The sequence below is a fragment of the Silene latifolia genome, chromosome Y, assembly GCF_048544455.1.
Source record: "Silene latifolia isolate original U9 population chromosome Y, ASM4854445v1, whole genome shotgun sequence".
Classification (NCBI taxonomy): Eukaryota; Viridiplantae; Streptophyta; class Magnoliopsida; order Caryophyllales; family Caryophyllaceae; genus Silene; species Silene latifolia.
In genome coordinates, this window is record NC_133538.1 from 3378301 (window position 1) to 3396816 (window position 18516).

Here is an 18516-nt window from a genome sequence, read left to right on the forward strand (position 1 = left end):
CGAAACTTAAGGACCCCGGTAGCTATTCTATTTCTTGCACTATAGGCAAATATTGTGGGAAATAAGTCTGTATACTTCCCTTAAACTCGAAGGATTATAACGATTTAATAAAGATGATCAATGGTCATAAAATAAAATACATAAACAAGAGTAAAGGATTCAGAAATAACCTTTGGTCCTAGCAAATATGGCCTAAGAACAATATCAAAATTGATATTCGCCTATTAGTTGCACCCAAGACGATCTGAGATATGCCCTTTGATTATGCTAGAAATCAATCTAAAATTTTCTGTAAAATTTAATTGTCTTTGTGTTCTTGTGATGAGAAAGAGGAGGCAAGGTCAAGAAAAAGCATTTGGTTAGAAATAATTCTCTACCTTTCTCTTATATAGACCGAATAACCAAATTAATTAGGAAAGATATTACTCTCCTAATTTTCGGCCAATGTTGACCGAAATAAGGAATAAAATTTCCTTATTTTTGGTCTTTCCAAAAATATATAAAGTGTGTTAAATTGCCATCTAGTGAGGATCGAACCCATGACCTCTTGGCTTGTGTACCCTCACTATTACCACTATGACACATTCAACTTGTTGATATTAAATACAACTGATTATATTTAATTACGAATTAACAGATTAATTCGTCCAAACTAACCTTATATATATTTAATTAAATATAACTTATTATATTTAATTTACTTAATTGACAGATTAATTAAATGAACTTAATATTATTTAATTTTCATTAAATAATTATCTCATCAACACATTGACTAACTTTTTAGTCATTTTGGGCATCAATGTAATTATATTTCTATAACCACATTTCTCAAATACGTCCTATAGGTGTGACCTTTAGGGACCAAATTGATCACCATCATCTCGTATGATAATAACGTCAAACTTTCTAGCAAGCCAACCGTTATTAGGTAAACGTTAATCAACTGATTAAATATACGAAGTATACCCTTGTGAACCTGTAAGAGATTTACAAATGTTATCACACTAATTTGTGGAGGACACCAGCTCCAACAAACTCCCACTTGTCCTCACAAGTGTATGTGCGATAACCGATTCTCATATCCTATAAAATTTCTCCCACTCAATGTAAAACAATTTGCAAATGCGAATTCACAAAGGTCGTATTTTACAAGCGATCTGCATCAAGAGTGGTTTTCCCGACTAGAGAGTAACTTAACCGATAAACGAATCAACATTCGAGCATGGCCATGCATTTCGATTCAACTCCTCGAGTGGCCCTGAGAAATAACTATACCCGATAAGGGATGGATATTTTCCTCAACTCGAATCCTATGACGTAAAGCACGTATGAAATGACCCGAAAAAATCTACTTAGCCCGATTCACGGTAGACCGTGAGAAAGAAACCAAAGTCACCCAAAAACTGCCTTAATCTCAAGAGACAGTTGATAGTCAAAAGAATCGACTCTAGGAACACAATGGATGTCCTATCCACGACCTGGCACCGAATGTTATAAAACATTTAGGACTCCATTACGTTGTCACAAAAAGTTGTCCTACGAGGTATCGTCATAATCTCGTATCTGTGATCGATTAGTCAACCGTTTAACTTATGGCTCGTTGAACCCACCATCAATCGACTGCACAATATAATAGCCGGAGTTATCAGCTCACATTGGCGATTACAGACCAAAACAAATATAATGTAATTCAGTTCACTTTGTGGCGTTCAATGTTGTCAGTACAATCCACATGAAAAAACAAAATATTATATATAAAACGATAAAATTATAGTATATGAAAAAGATAACGTATCGAATTCATAATCAACTACTATAACTCAGGTACACGTTTAATTCTCATGGAGAAAACGTGCCCTCCTTGCTTATCATATTTCTATGGCTCAGTAGTAGAATCTGCTACAACTTCCTGTTTGGAACTATTCCAGCTGACCGCAGCACTATTAAGTGTAAGAACGAATCTAGAATGAGATTTCTAATCATCTCGGTCCGTTTGGAAGCTAGCCTCTGCGTAACCGATTGCGCATAGCTTAGTATCTCCTCCATAAGTCAATACCCAATCCTTAGTCCTCCGTAGGTACTTGAGGATGTTTTTAACAGCTATCCAAAGTGTTTCACCTGGAATCTTTTGGTACCGACTCGTCATACTCAATGCATATGCCATGTCCGGACGTGTGCATATCATGGCATACATGATTGATCCTATTGCGGATGCATAAGGAACATGACTCATGCGCTCAATCCCTTCAAAGGCGTCGTGGGTGATCGAGACTTGCTCAATCGCATCCCGCTTGTCATAGGAAGGTTCCTCTTCTTGGAGTTGGTCATGCTGAACCTCTCAAGAACCTTATCCAAATAAGACTCCTGACTAAGTGATAACGTCCGTGGTGATCTATCTCGGTAGATACGGATTCCCAAAATGCGCTGTGCCTCACCCAGATCTTTCATCTAGAAATGGTTCTTCAACCATTCTTTAACCAAAGATAGAAGAGGAATGTCATTCCCAATCAAGAGTATGTCATCGACATACAATATCAAGAATACAATCTTGCTCCCACTCGACTTGATATATAAGCATGGTTCCTCGACCGATCGAGTGAAGCCATACTCTTTTATCACTTGGTCGAAACGATGATTCCAACTTCGAGAAGCTTGCTTAAGTCCATAAATGGAACGCTTAAACTTGTATACTTTCTTAGGATGTTTAGGATCTATGAAACCTTCGGGTTGCACCATGTACAACTCTTTCTCCAAATAACCGTTTAAGAAGGCGGTTTTTACATCCATTTGCCAAATCTCATAATCATGAAATGCGGCAATCGCTAAGATTGTCCGAATGGAACGTAGCATGACTACAGGTGCAAAAATCTCATCATAATGCAATCCTTGCACTTAAGTGAAACCTTTTGCCACAAGTCGTGCCTTATAGATATCTGGTTGCGCGTCTACAGAACGCTTTATTTTGTAAAGCCATTTTGCAGACTTTGTAGAGGTTTTACCTTATTAGGTAAATCAACTAGATCCCATACGTTATTCTCATACATGGAGTCCATCTCGGATTGCATGGCTTCAAGCTATAACTTTGAGTCGGAATAGACCATAGCACCTTTATAGGTAGCGGGTTCATTACTTTCTAGAAGTAAAACATCATTCTCCTCGACCATACCAATGTATCTGTCCGGAGGATGAGAGTCTCTACCCGACCTCCTAGGTTCCCAGGAATATTAACCGTATCATCAGTTGGAGGTACAGCTTCCTCCATCTGTTCCTCGGTTGTTGGTTCTGGAATCTCCGACAGCTCGAAGGTTCTATTACTCGACTTGTTCTCGAGAAATTCTTTCTCTAAGAACGTCGCACTAACCGCAACAAAAACTCGATCTTCGGTTGGCGAATAGAAGTAATGACCAAATGTTCCTTTTGGATAACCTATAAAGTATGTCTTGACCGATCGCGGGCCGAGCTTATCCTCGTGTCTCCACTTGACATAAGCCTCGCAGCCCCAAACCCGAATAAAGGACAAGTTAGGTACCGTTCCTTCCACATTTCATATGGAGTCTTGTCGACAGACTTTAGACGGACTTCGGTTAAGTATAAGAGCAAAATGACAAAGAGCATAACCCCATAATGATTCGAGCACTCTTTGTGTGACTCATCATGGATCGAACCATATCAAGTAAGGTTCGATTTCTCCGTTCGCACACACCATTTAATTGAGGTGTTCCAGGTGGAGTTAACTGTAGAGCGATTCCACGATCTTTCAGGTGTTGATCAAACTCATTTGAAAGATATTCGCCACCCCGATCCGAACGGTGCTTTAATCTTTCTACCCAGTTGGTTTTGTACCCTATTCTGGTATTCCTTGAATTTCTCAAAGGACTCACTTTTATGCTTCATTAAGTAGACATATCCGTATCTACTCAAATCGTCCGTGAAAGTGATAAAATATTTATAGCCATCTCTAGCGGTAATTGACATAGGTCCACATACGTCCGTATGTATGAGTCCTAATAGGTCACTAGCGCGCATTCCAACACCTTTGAAGGAAATTCGAGTCATCTTGCCAATGAGACATGATTCACACGTGCCATATGCAGAAAATCCGAATGAGGGAATAGTCCCATTATCGACGAGTTTCTTTACGCGTTTCTCATTTATGTGTCCCATTCGACAATGCCATAGATAGGTTTGATCTTTGTCACCAACCTTTAATTTCTTATTATTCATGTGTAATACTTCCGTGGTTTGATCTAAGATATAAATTCCATTCATGGAAACTGCTTTGCCATAAATCATTTCATTAAAAGAGAAAATACAACTATTATCCTTTATTGAAAATGTAAAACCGTCTTTAGCAAGTACGGAAATAGAAATAATATTCTTAGATAAACTGGGTACATAGTAACAGTTATTTAAAGATAACTCAAAACCACTAGGGAGTTGGATTACATATGTTCCCTTCGAGGCGCGAACTCGTGCTCCATTCCCGACTCACGAGTCCACATCACCTTTTTCGAGAGGTATGATGTTCTTTAGGCCCTGCAAATGATTACACAGATGAGAACCACAACCATTATCTAGTACCCAAGTTCCGAAACTTGCATGGTTAATCTCAATCATATGAATATAAGATGACATACCAACAGAACGACGCGGCTGCCTTGATGTCCTCACGGTAGACGGGACAGTTCCTCCTCCAATGTCCGGTCTTGTGACAATGGTGGCACTCTATGTCACCGCCCTTGCTCTTTGTCTTGCCCTGTGAGCCACTAGTCTCACCAGGCGCACTCTTACCGTTTCCTGGCTTCTTAAACTTTGGCTTACCTACAGATAGGTCGCCATGAGCCTTGCCCTTACCTTTACCTTTGTTGTAAATTGTGAGAACATCCTGCTTCATACTCCCACTCAATTTCATATCCTTCTCGGTCTGTACGAGAAGGGAGTGTAGCTCATGAGGACTCTTTTTCAAGTCATTCATGTAGTAGTTCGCCCTGAAAAGGGCAAAACCATCGTGAAGAGAATGAAACATTCGGTCAATGACAAAGCTCTCACTGATTTTACAATTCAGTGCCTCCAGCTTCTCGACATTCTCAATCATGTGAAGAATGTGTGGGCTAACCGGTTGGCCCTTCTGGAGTTTCGCATCAAAGAAGCGACAGGTAGTTCATATGTGATGATTCTCGGTGCCTTTGAGGACTCATTAGTGAGCGTGGTGAAAATCTTGTTTGCACCTTGGGCAATGAAGCGTCTCTGCAAATTGGTTTCCATTGCAAAGATGAGTACGTTCTTTATCGCACCCGCTTCCATAACGAAATCACTATAAGCGAGTGATTCGTTGACTCTGCATTTGGGCCTGGTTGACCGGTGTTGGGCTCGATTAAATACCCGAGCTTACCGTCGCAATGGCAAGACATTCCGTAGTGCCGCCTCCCATTCCGCAAAATTGGACCCATCATTCTTCAGTCGAGTGGACTGATTCATTTGGTCCATAAACATTTTTAGCCAGGACGAACGATCTAGTGTGACACTAGGCATTGGGATTGTGTTATTTCCAGCCATTTGTTGTAACAGTATTATCGATAATAAATGTGTTCTACACTCGAAAGAAGAATAAAATAATAAGCATGCATCGTTTTTATTTTAAGTCTAATGAACTAATGTCATAACACGAAGACTCAAAGACATTTATACAATTGACCTCCTCAAGAATTATATAAATGACCCCAAGACTCAATTCTCTGCAAATTGATAAGCTAACCTTTTAGCTAATTCTACCGTTAGAATTCTTGGTCGATAAATTTCTGTAATATCTATCTTTAGTCCATCATAATCACGAGAAACTCTTCGGACTATGATGTTGAGGTAAACTAAGTCAACACAACTACTTACCCAACGTAGAAGGGGTCATATTAGGCCTACCGATGAAGAAGGGACTCATAGATGTTTGCCCTTATAAAGACTAATCTCAATTTCCGTTTTAGAGGAAGATCCCATCAACTATTTTTAATTCATTTTAAGTGAACTATAATCTAGCATGCGAGAATGATTTAAACTAAAGTGATGGCTTATAGATCGTGACATCTCGCATGTCCATGAAAACTAACATACAACTATATGAGTCAATTTTCATGCATTTTAGTAGTAGGTGGTTTGGTTTTAGGCGGAATATGATGCAATTACTAGCAAGTGAATGAAAAGCAATAAAATGAAAAACGAAAAAAAAAACAGTAAAAGTCCTAGTGTGGCCTATCCTATCAAAATGAACAATAAATACAAGTTTGGAATCCATCCTTGGACCCGAGAAGCTTGTCTTGATGTTCCATCTTGATCCATGTAGCGGGAGTGAGCTTGAATCTTCATCTTTAGTCTTCTTTGAAATTACAATAAATAAAATTACATAATTGACCTATTAATTACATTCTAATTTCAAAACCCAAAACTAAAATAAAGGAGATTCGAGATCTCATAATTACATAAAAATCATGTTTCCTTCATTACGAAAACATAATTGACTAAGGTCACACTAAGTATTACAAATTACAACCGATTGCAAAATTAAATACGTAAATAAAATTCATTCATTCGATTCATTCAAAATAATTAAAAGCATCAACTAAAATAAATTAAACATACATAATACAATACATTAATTATGTTGATTAATTTATCCAAACCACCTATTTAAATTAAATTAAGTGACAATTTCGCAATTTAATCACATTAATTTAATTTCAATCCATAATAAACTTGTAATATGAATTCTATCCGTCAAAATTTTAAACCGCTTTAAAATAACTCGGTATCTTTAAATTGTGAACCGATTCACAATAACTAATTGGCCAAAAATAAAAAAAAATAAAAACCAATTAAAATTGGTTACTTTGAAAAAATAAACAAATTTTTTTTTTTTTTTTAACACTACTACACGGTGATCATAAAAAAAAACAAATTTCCCCTTCCCCCTTTTTTTATTCGGCAATTAAGAAAAAAAAAACTTCCATAATTTTTTTCCCGGAAAAAAACTTTCCTTCTTTTCTTTTTTTTTCTGATTCGGTAATAGAGAAAAAAAATAACCTAAAAACGTTTTTTTTTTCACGGCATACCTAAAAAAATGAGCCGTCAAAATTATTTTCCTTTTGCGGCAAAAAGCCCTAATACAAAAATTGATGAAGAACAAAGTTTATAGTTGCTAATAGAACATGGTTTAGCAAATGAATTAACAATCATGATTAATCTTATATGCTAAAACTATATAGCAAAAACAAGTTCTTGTATCAATGACATGATGATACTATATTTATTTTAACTTAATCTGCATTAAATCAAAATCTACCAATTCTCATATGATAATTTTAACCGATTAAAACAATGATATGATCTAAAGAAATTGGATAAAAATCATCAAACAAAAGGAAAAACGAAAGAAGAAAAAAAAAAAACAGGCCGAAAGATAAAAAAACTCGGCCAAAAAAAAATTTTTTTTTTTTTTTTTAGCCGAAAAAAAAACGAAACCCTAATTTTTTCGAGAATAAGGTTATTGTTTACATACAATTTTTATGAAAATCATCAAAATCAAAAACGTGGCATAAAGCTCTAATACCACTTGTGGGAAATAAGTCTGTATACTTCCCTTAAACTAGAAGGATTATAACGATTTAATAAAGATGATCAATGGTCATAAAATAAGATACATAAACAAGAGTAAAGGATTCAGAAATAACCTTTGGTCCTAGCAAATATGGCCTAAGAACAATATCAAAATTGATATTCACCTATTAGTTGCACCCAAGACGATCTGAGATATGCCCTTTGATTATGCTAGAAATCAATCTAAAATTTTCTGTAAAATTTAATTGTCTTTGTGTTCTTGTGATGATAAAGAGGAGGCAAGGTCAAGAAAAAGCATTTGGTTAGAAATAATTCTCTACCTTTCTCTTATATAGACCGAATAACCAAATTAATTAGGAAAGATATTACTCTCCTAATTTTCGGCCAATGTTGACCGAAATAAGGAATAAAATTTCCTTATTTTTGGTCTTTTCAAAAATATATAAAGTGTGTTAAATTGTCATCTAGTGAGGATCGAACCCATGACCTCGTGGCTTGTGTACCCTCACTATTACCACTATGATACATTCAACTTGTTGATATTAAATACAACTGATTATATTTAATTACGAATTAACAGATTAATTCGTCCAAACTAACCTTATATATATTTAATTAAATATAACTTATTATATTTAATTTACGAATTGACAGTTAATTCGTTTGAACTTAATATTATTTAATTTTCATTAAATAATTATCTCATCAACACATTGACTAACTTTTTAGTCATTTTGGGCATCAATATAATTATATTTCTATAACCACATTTCTCAAATACGTCCTATAGGTGTGACCTTTAGAGACCAGTTGATCACCGTCATCTGTATGATAATAACGTCAAACTTTCTAGCAAGCCAACCGTTATTAGGTAAACGTTAATCAACTGATTAAATATACGAAGTATACCCTTGTGAACCTGTAAGAGATTTACAAATGTTATCACACTAATTTGTGGAGGACACCAGCTCCAACAAATATACCATTGATAAGGCCCTTTGCGACCTAGGTGCTAGTGTAAGTGTCATGCCCTATTCCCTTTGTGAAAAACTTAACATGGGTGCTTTAAAATGCATAAGTATTACATTGCAAATGGCGGACCGTTCTTTAAAGCGACCTTTAGGTGTCTTAGAAGATGTACCCGTCAAAGTTGGCAAGTTTTTCATACCCGTTGACTTTCTCATACTTGATATGGCCGAGGACTCACAAACCCCAATTATATTGGGTAGGCCATTCTTACGCACCGCGGGTGCGTTAATTGATGTGAAAAATGGGAGGTTGACGTTGGAAGTGGGTGATGACCGGGTTTCCTTTAGCAAAAACAACACCATTAGAAGCCCAATGTTACAAGAGTCTTGTTATTTATTTAGCACTGTGGACTCTTCTCTTGCCTCTACTATGCTTGGATCCTCACTAATGGATCCGTTAGAGGACGATATTGGTGTTGTTTGTTTTGTAGGAGACGATGCTAAAGGCACTAATGCTAGGAGTGCCAAGAGGAAAAGGAAATTTTATTTGAACAATTTCAAATGGTTGCGGAATGCAAAGATAGCTATGAAATGGAGCTCGATTGGTGGCAAGCTCAAGAACAAAACTTGAATCAAATAGCTTCTTACGTCGTGTGGGACGTTAAACCAGCGCTTCTTGGGAGGCAACCCAAGCTTTTTATTGCTTTTATTTCTTTTTGTTTTTAATTTTCTGCAATTTATTGTTTTTTGTAGATTAGTAATAAAATGTTCGACTTGATGATGTTTCTTTTTGTGATTTTTAGGTGAAAATGAAGGAAGAAGAATTAGAAGAAAATATAGCACGCTTCCCCATGCCACAACCCCGTTCGGGGACGTGGTTTTCGAGAAACGAGAAGGAATTAAAACAAACGCGGAAAAAGTCAAAAAGCCGAAGAGGAGGTCAACCCCGATCGGGGTTGGTGGCCCCGATCAGGGTCGTGGTTCTGTGATTTCCCGGCCTTCTTTGTATACGGGTGAAAAAAAAAAGGGTGATCAAATTCTTTCGATTATTTTCACACCCGATGGTATTTTCTCTTCTTTTCTCTTCCATATTTCTGCAAATTCTTCACCTTAATCACAAGGAAACATCTCCATCCCCCGAATTCATGCTAGCTTGGGGGAGATTAGCAAGTCGAGTAAGTTTTAATTGCTTTGCATTTTAGTTTAGATCTTGCATACCATTAAACACAACCTTTAGTCCTTCTTGTTTTGTGCTTTGAGCCATTTTTATGGTTTGAGTGGGTGATTTGGATAGTTGTCACATTGAGGACAATGTGATGTTTAGCTTGGGGGGAGATATTGCATTTGCATACAGAACAGTTTGCATGTAGTGTAGAAAATTTGAAAATTTTTTAGAGAAATTTTTGCTTTGTGCTTGCTTGTAGCCTACTTTCCTCTTTGCTTATCCTAATAATGGCTTATTGCTAATGATTTATTCTTTCATGTTGGGATATTAGCTACATGGAGATGTCTTGACATAGTAGGTGGGAGATGGAGAATGAACCGAATAGGCTTGATCTTGACTTGTGGCAAGCTACAAAATGGTAAGGTAGAACCTCCTTTAAGGCCATTTCATCTTTATTTGGTCTCACTTAGGTGAGTGTAGGTATCTCCTTATAATGTGTGTTACATCAAAACGCACAAGTATGGTTCTCATGTCATCTCTTGGTAAGCATGCATTCATTTGTTATAGCATTTTGGAGCCATTCACATGAATATAATTGCCTTCTTGACCCCTTCACAAACAATTTTCCCTAGCTACATTATAACTTGCCTACCTTGTTGAGCTAGTAGCTTGTTTGGTCGTATTTTGGTGCTCAATTGGGATTTGTTTCAAATTTTGAATATCATGTGAGCTTGGTCTTAATGCTCTTGAAAAAGAAGAGAAAAAAAATGAGAAGTTGAGAAAAGAAAAAGTTGAAAGAAAAAAAAATGAAAAAAATGAAGATGGAAAAAATGAATGAATGAGAAAAAGCATGAAAAAAAAGAAGTATGCATTGAAAAAGAAAAGAAAGAGAAGAAGAAGAAAAGATATGAGAAATTCTCAAGCATTATTCATCATATTTTGGAGAAATTTCTTACGGTTTGAACTGAAAAAATTGGGTTAGAATTGGGATTGAGCATCCTTGCATTTTGATAGTTGCTAGCTTGACATTAGCTTCACAATCCATAATTCATTTGTTCCCCCTTCTTACCCATTACATATTGCCTTCTTCCTACCCATTTGGCTTCTTTATCATGCTTGCATTTGATTGTTTTGGCTTGCTAGTTTTGATTGATTACCATATTAGATTGCGGGCACATTATTATAAGTCGAGGATAGTTGAGTGTTTATTCACAAAAAATGTCCTTTCACATATAAAAGAGTTTGAGTGCCCCGTGAGAGTCCATAAGTCAAAGGATCATGCAAGAGCTTAAAGGTTCATTCAAAGTTTTCTATGCTACGCCGTCATGTAAATCTCAACCATGCTTTGCTTTATTCCTTGCCCATGTTGCTTTGGGTTTCTAAATCATTATGCTTAGCTTGTTTGGATATTGCAATTGATGGGAATTGGTTTCTTGCTTGAAGACAAGCAAGGGTTTAGCTTGGGGGAGTTTGATAAGTGCATATTTTATATACTTTCATCCCCTATATTAGCTTCATTTTATTTGTTAATTAGCACTTATCATAGTGTCATAAGCTAATATTTTTTGTTCTAGTGTATTTGCTTGTCTTAACATGTTTTTGTAGGAATCTAAGCATTTAGAGGCTTTTTCCTATCATTTTATACACTAAGTTCATTAAGCTAAACAAGATCAAGTGTTGGACTAAGCATGGAGCATTGGATTGGGTTTTGCATGGAGAAATTGATGGATTAATATGTATAATGCAAATGATGACAACAAATCAAAGTCAAAGCCCAATGTTCAAGTCCAAGTCAAGGTGGAAATCATAAGATTCCAACAAGCTTAGGATGCTCATTTGGATGCTCATAGGAGGATTTATGCTCATAGGAAGATTTATGAAGCATTAACCGGGTGCATTAAGGATCATTTATCGCAAACATTGGATTCCTCACGCAATTAAGTGAGGAATTAAGAGAAAATGCCCGGATAACCACGACCCCGATCGGGGCCGCAGTCATCTTGATTGCTTACGTTTCTTCTTCCTCTCCTATAAATAGGAGAGGTGTTCCGAGGTCTTAGCATCCAATTTTTACGTCTCATTTTAGTTCTTCATAGCCTTAAGCATTATATTTCTCTCATATAGTTTTCTCATTTTAGTTTACAATTTAGTTAAGCTTGTAGTTCTTCAAACATTTGGTTCTAAGATATTTCAAGCATTTGGTTTTTATTTGTTCTTCCATACAAGTTCTCTATTATTAAGGTATTTCTATTTTTAGTTTGCAATTTTACATTTCTATTCTAGTTACCACATAGTTCATAATCAAGTATTCCATTTTACATTAGCATTGTTCTTTTCTCATGTTATATCATCTAATTAATATAAATCTTATAACCATGTTTAATACTTCTTACAATATAGTTTGCAATTCACATTTTAACATGAGTAGCTAAATCTCCTAGTCTAAGGGTTAGGGGAGCCATGCATAAATTTAATATATAAACATGATAAAATAAGTTAATAATACTATTGTTCATATTGCTTCTATCACATGTTTGCATCGTCACGTTTAATCATTGTTTAAGGCCTTATTCAAATGATTAAGTTTGTTCATTCATTCTATAAGTCGAGAGGCACGGAATTGAATTAGACTAAGCATGTATAGTAGGACGACCTAGTCATGGACGAGAGTTTCTCTAGGACCCGGTCTATGGTTGATGCTAATGCCGCAAGGTGGGTATCTTTAAACCTAAGCAATTGACAATGTTATTAGTACCGAATTTATCATAATCATATGTTTACCTTTGCATGTGTGACCCGAACCCCTTAGACTCTCTTTTATTATATAATTTACATCATTATTGTTATTAATCATCAAACAACCAAACCAAATCAAATCGTAATCGACCTAGATAAAAATCTACCCATAGCAATTCACGACGTAATTCCCGTTTCCTTGTGTTCGACCCCTATTGCTACATTAACTTGTTGTTTAGGGTAATTATCTTTGCATAGGTACGCGATAAAACCTATCAATAGCCAACTTTTATATATATAATAATAAAGAGATATACTTCGTATAGCACGTTGATGCATAGTAGGATTCAAGATTTCAAGTTGCTCCATAATTATTTTTTTAGTAGTTATCCAAAATACTATCATTCTTCTAATTAAATAGTAAACTAAATCAAAATTGTAAAAGATCATTATTCTTATAATTACTTACGACATTTGTTAGTGAGACATGAATGGTTTTGATATTTGAATAAAAGACAAATGTTGTTCTATTATGCGTAATGGTATTTTATATGGTCAAGCTCATAGTGTTGATGGACTATATGTTCTAAATTTAACTAAGCAGGTCTATAACATTAATGCCAAAAGATTAAAAACTAATGATTCTAATCCTACTTATCTTTGACAATGTCGTTTGGGTCATATAAATAAGAAACGCGTACAAAAACTTCATAAAGATGGACTTTTGGATTCATTTGAGAGATGTGGGTCTTGTTTATTTGGAAAAATGACAAAAACGCCTTTTATCAGTTGCAGTGAGAGGGCGGCTGACTTATTAGGCCTTATACATTCTGATATTTGTGGTCCAATGAGTCGTGCTACTAGAGGTGGATTTCAATATTTCATAACATTTACTGATGATTTCAGTAGATATGGTTATGTTTACTTGATGAAACCCAAGTCTGAATCCTTTGAAAAATTCAAAGAATTTCATAATTAGGTGCAGAATCAGCTTGGAAAGACAATTAAAGCTTTACGATCTGATCGTGGAGGAGAATACTTGAGGCAAGAGTTTGGTGATCATCTTAGAGGTTGTGGAATCATTTCACAACTAACTCCACCAGGAACACCACAATGGAATGGTGTGTCTGAGAGGAGGAATCAGACTTTGCTTGATATGGTTCGGTCTATGATGAGTCATGCTAGTCTTCCAATTTCATTTTGGGGTTATGCACTTGAAAATTCTACGTTCACACTTAACAATGTCAATCAAAGTCGGTAGAAAAGACACCATATCAGATATGGACTGGAAACGTTCCTAAGATGTCTTTCCTAAAGATTTGGGGATGCGAGGCTTTTGTAAGGAAGTTAATTCCTGAAAAACTTGGCACCAAATCCGACAAATGCTTCTTTGTAGGGTATCCTAAGGAGACTAAAGGGTACTATTTCTACAACCCATCTAAGGGCAAAGTGTTTGTAGCTCGATAGGGTGTCTTTTTGGAAAAAGAATTTATTTCCAAAAGGAACCAGTGAGAGTAGAATTGATCTCGAAAAAATTCGAGAGACACAGGAAATTCCTCCACCTAATGAGGAGGAACAATGTCTAGATTTACAAAGAGTTGTAGTTTCTACTCCTGTAGAACCCGCCCTATGTAGATCTGAAAGATCTAATTTTGGTAAGGATCCCGTAAGATATGGGTTCTTAGTGACTGAGCATCGTGATTTACTTTTGGTAGAGAATGATGAGCCAGGGTCATATAAAGAAGCAATGATGGGCTCTGACTCTGAAAAATGGCTTGAGGCCATGAAATCTGAAATGGAATTCATGTACCATAACCAAGTATGGACTTTGGTTGATCCACCCGATGGTGTTAAAATCATTGAGTGTAAATGGGTCTTCAAGAAAAAGGTTGACATGGATGGAAATGTGGATATATATAAGGCGCGACTGGTAGCTAAAGGTTTCAAGCAAATTCATGGTATTGACTATGATGAAACCTATTCTCCAGTAGCGATGCTTAAGTCCATTCAGATTCTCCTAGCAGTTGCTGCATTTCATGATTATGAAATTTGGCAAATGGATGTGAAAACAACTTTCCTTAATGGAAATCTGCAAGAGGATGTGTACATAACACAACCTGAAGGTTTCACAACACATGCTAGGAAGATTTGTAAGCTTCAACGATCCATTTATGGATTGAAGCAAGCATCTCGGAGTTAGAATCTTCGTTTTAATCAGGCAATCAAAGAGTTTGGTTTCCTTAGAAACGAAGAAGAACCATATGTGTACAAGAAGAATAGTGGAATGCAGTTGCATTTCTGGTTCTTTATGTCGATGACATTCTCCTTATGGAAAATGACATTCCAATGCTTCAGTCCGATAAAGACTGGCTTGGAAGTTGTTTTTCCATGAAAGATATGGGTGATGCAGCTTACATCTTAAGTATTAGGATCTATAGAGATAGACCTAACAGACTTATTGGTCTGAGTCAAAGCACTTATATAGACAAGGTGATTCAACGTTTCAATATGATTAATTCCAAGAAAGGTTTCTTGTCTATGTCTCATGTCATTACTCTTAGCAAGACTCAGTGTCCTTCGACACCTGATGAGCAAGAGCGCATGAGTAAGATTCCCTATGCTTCTGCCATATGTTCTATCATGTATGCCATGTTATACACTCGTCCTGATGTAGCTTGTGCATTGAGTATGACGAGTAGATACCAAAATAATCCCAGTGAAGGTCACTGGACACCTGCCAAGAATATCCTAAAGTATCTTAAGAGAACTAAGGATATGTTCTTGGTATTTGGTGGGGATGAATAGCTCGTTGTAAGTGCTTACACCAAATGCTAGTTTTCAGACTGATAGAGATGATTCTCGATCTCAATCTGGATATGTATTCTTGCTAAATGGTGGAGCTGTTAGTTGGAAGAGTTCCAAACAGGATACTGTGGCTGATTCTACAATAGAGGCTGAGTATATTGCTGCTTCAGAAGCAACAAAGGAAGCTGTTTGGATTAGGAAATTTGTTTGTGAACTTGGAGTGATTCCTAGCATTTATAGCCCCATAGATATTTAATGTGATAATAATGGTGCTATTGCACAAGCTAAGGAACCGAGGTCACATAAAAAATCCAAACATATAGAGAGAAGATATCACCTTATCAAGGAGATCATTGATAGAGGTGATGTTAAGATATGCAGAGTAACGACTGATGCAAATGATGCAGATCCCTTAACAAAGCCTCTCCCGCAGTTTAAGCATGAGAGTCATAGAGTTGCCATTGGTCTAAGATGCATTAGCGAGTGGTCTTAGTCCCATTATGAGATCTTTGTTTTAGTGGGAGTTTATTTGACATGTTTAATTGGTTATATGTGACATTTACTTTATTGATTCAATAAAATTATTATTTAATTTTATTCATTTCATTGTTTAATTGAATATTTGTTCCACAATAGTCAACATTGATTAAATAGATCACTAAGTACGTGACTTAGTTTTGGAACTTTATTTGGATGATGTTTTCTATTATAGTCTCTAATCGGGGCATTAAATTGGAACACTTGAATGCCTAAAATGATTAGTATATGAGCTGGTTGATGACTAAGTTCCTTAAGTCATAATATTAGGATATCAAACCAGGCATATGGGTACATGTTAGAGAACATGTATTAGACAGACCCTTTAAGAACTTTACTAAGGATTCGCTTAGTGTCAGTAAAGTTTCTTATCACTGGTTAGTAGTGAATATACAGTCTTTAGACCTGAGTTTTTCACTATTATGTACTTCCTCCATTCAACTCCACTCTACCATATTTCCTTTTTCATCCATTCAACTCTACTCTACCACTTTCCATAAAAAGCAAGTAAAATGACTCTTTTATCCTCATGGCAAACAATTATTTACACAAAATGGCACTAGTTGACCCACATAATTACCCACTTTATGGACAAATTAATCATCCATCCCATTTCCCATTGTACTTTTATTATTACTTTATTATTTTCTTAACATTTGTGCAAATTGTACTATGGTAGAGTGGAGTTGAATGGAGGAAGTACATGCTAACTAGTTTGTTTTGACATTGTCAAACGTCAGCCGTGACTGGTGACTATAACGGCAATGCTTGGACTTATTATGGATCATGTGATAGGATGTGGTTAAACAACATGGGATTTGTTCCTTCCTTACTGAAGAGAGTTTATTGTTTCTGGCCTCTCGAAGAGTGTGAATTGTAAAATGCGTGGCCACGCTCAGACGAGGTGATTGTCAGTCGTCTGCTTTAACAATTCAACTCAGAGATTCGAGAAAAATGATTGGGGCATATAAGGTTGACACTTTTCCTACCTTAGTCTTGATTGGAACAATAGTAGTAAAGAGACAGTTTTAATTGGACACAGTGCAAGTGGGAGACTGTTGGATTCATGTCCGAGTCCAATTAAGGTAACCCAGTTTATATTTTAGTTAACCGTAACGTTTTGCTAGAAGCCGCTTATGGACCGAGTGAGTTTAAGGACTCGTGTAGAATTAAACGGGCCCATTGGGTCATACACAAGATGAAAACGGTGTTTTCTTTTATAGTCGGACTGAAATATGGAAATAGTGCTCTAATTAGATTAGGTCCAGTTGCGATTAAAGTTAGAGTTTGATTAGGAAACCGGGTAATTACTCCCCTATATATAGAGATATATGGGAGTCAGTTTTATCTATCCTATTCTTATGTGAGAATAATAAAACCCTACCTTGTGTAGTAGCATACAAATCGCATCTCCTGTTCATTCGTGTGGATACTGGTGGAGGCACTACAATTGGAGTGTTCTTGGTTATTTGTAGCAGTTGGGTTATTCAGATCCGATCTTATTTTCTTATATTGTTGGATATTATTGCTCACGGATTTATTCCGCTGTGAGGTAATTCGATTACTCTTTTATTTATGTTTAATTCTGATTTCTAACATGCATATGGTCCTGGAGATTTGTCTATTAAAATCGTTTAAGGACCGACAAATCCTTTCAACATTTTATTCAAATATGCTGATTATATGTTGCCAAGGTTACCTACTATTTATCTTTCTATATCGGTAGGTAGATAAACCCGTAGGGAGTAATAGTTTTGTAACTTGGACATGAATATCACATAATAATGACTTAACCATCTAACTTAAAAACATTACACCTAATTTTTTTGTAACCACACTTGAAAACAAGACACTATTTAATTCTTCGTGCAACGCACGGACACGAAATCTAGTATATGATATGTGAGCTCTAAAATGGTGAGAATAGTAATGGTGAGAGTATTGGTAGAGGTGCATTGTCTAGCACGCTGTGTTTTTACTCTTTGGAACTAGAGGTGCTCATCAAGGTGCCGGGTCACGGGCCAGTGCGGGCCGGCTAAGTGTTTGGGGCACTAGACGGCACGGGTGAGGGACCGGCCGGGCGGGCCGTCTTGTGTTGGTTTTGTCCACCCAAGCACGACCCATATAGTATGTGCTGCGAGCGGGCGGGCTTATATTTTTTGATTTTTAGTGTTCTTGACCGGTGGGCCAAGGAAATGCGCACTAGCCCGCTCGAGGGAAGGAGCGAGCCGTCTTTGGTTCGGGCACTGAAATGGCCGGGCGGAGAAAGTCGGCCCACGAGACGATCTTTGGCGGCCGGATTGGCCCGCCATGTTGTCCACCTCTATTGGGAACGGATCTTTTTTAATATGGCCTAGGGTTTAGAGTAGGGAAAGTAATAGACTATTTTGGCCCTTATTTTGTACTGAATCATTAAACTACTTGAGAATTAATGAGACAACTTCAAATGAGGTTTTCTGAAACCATATTGTGCCACAACAGTAGGAGAGGTTCTTTTCTTTTAGTAATATAATTATGATTATGATAATGATAATGATAATGATGAAGGTGTACGATAATCAATTAGTCTCACTTTAGACGGATATATCTGTTTAAAGGGAAAGACGGGTCAAATATGCTTAAAATGATGACATTTTTGGGCCTACTATGCAACTTGTTGCTTGTCTATCCTTAAAATATGTGAATATTTGGTCCGTT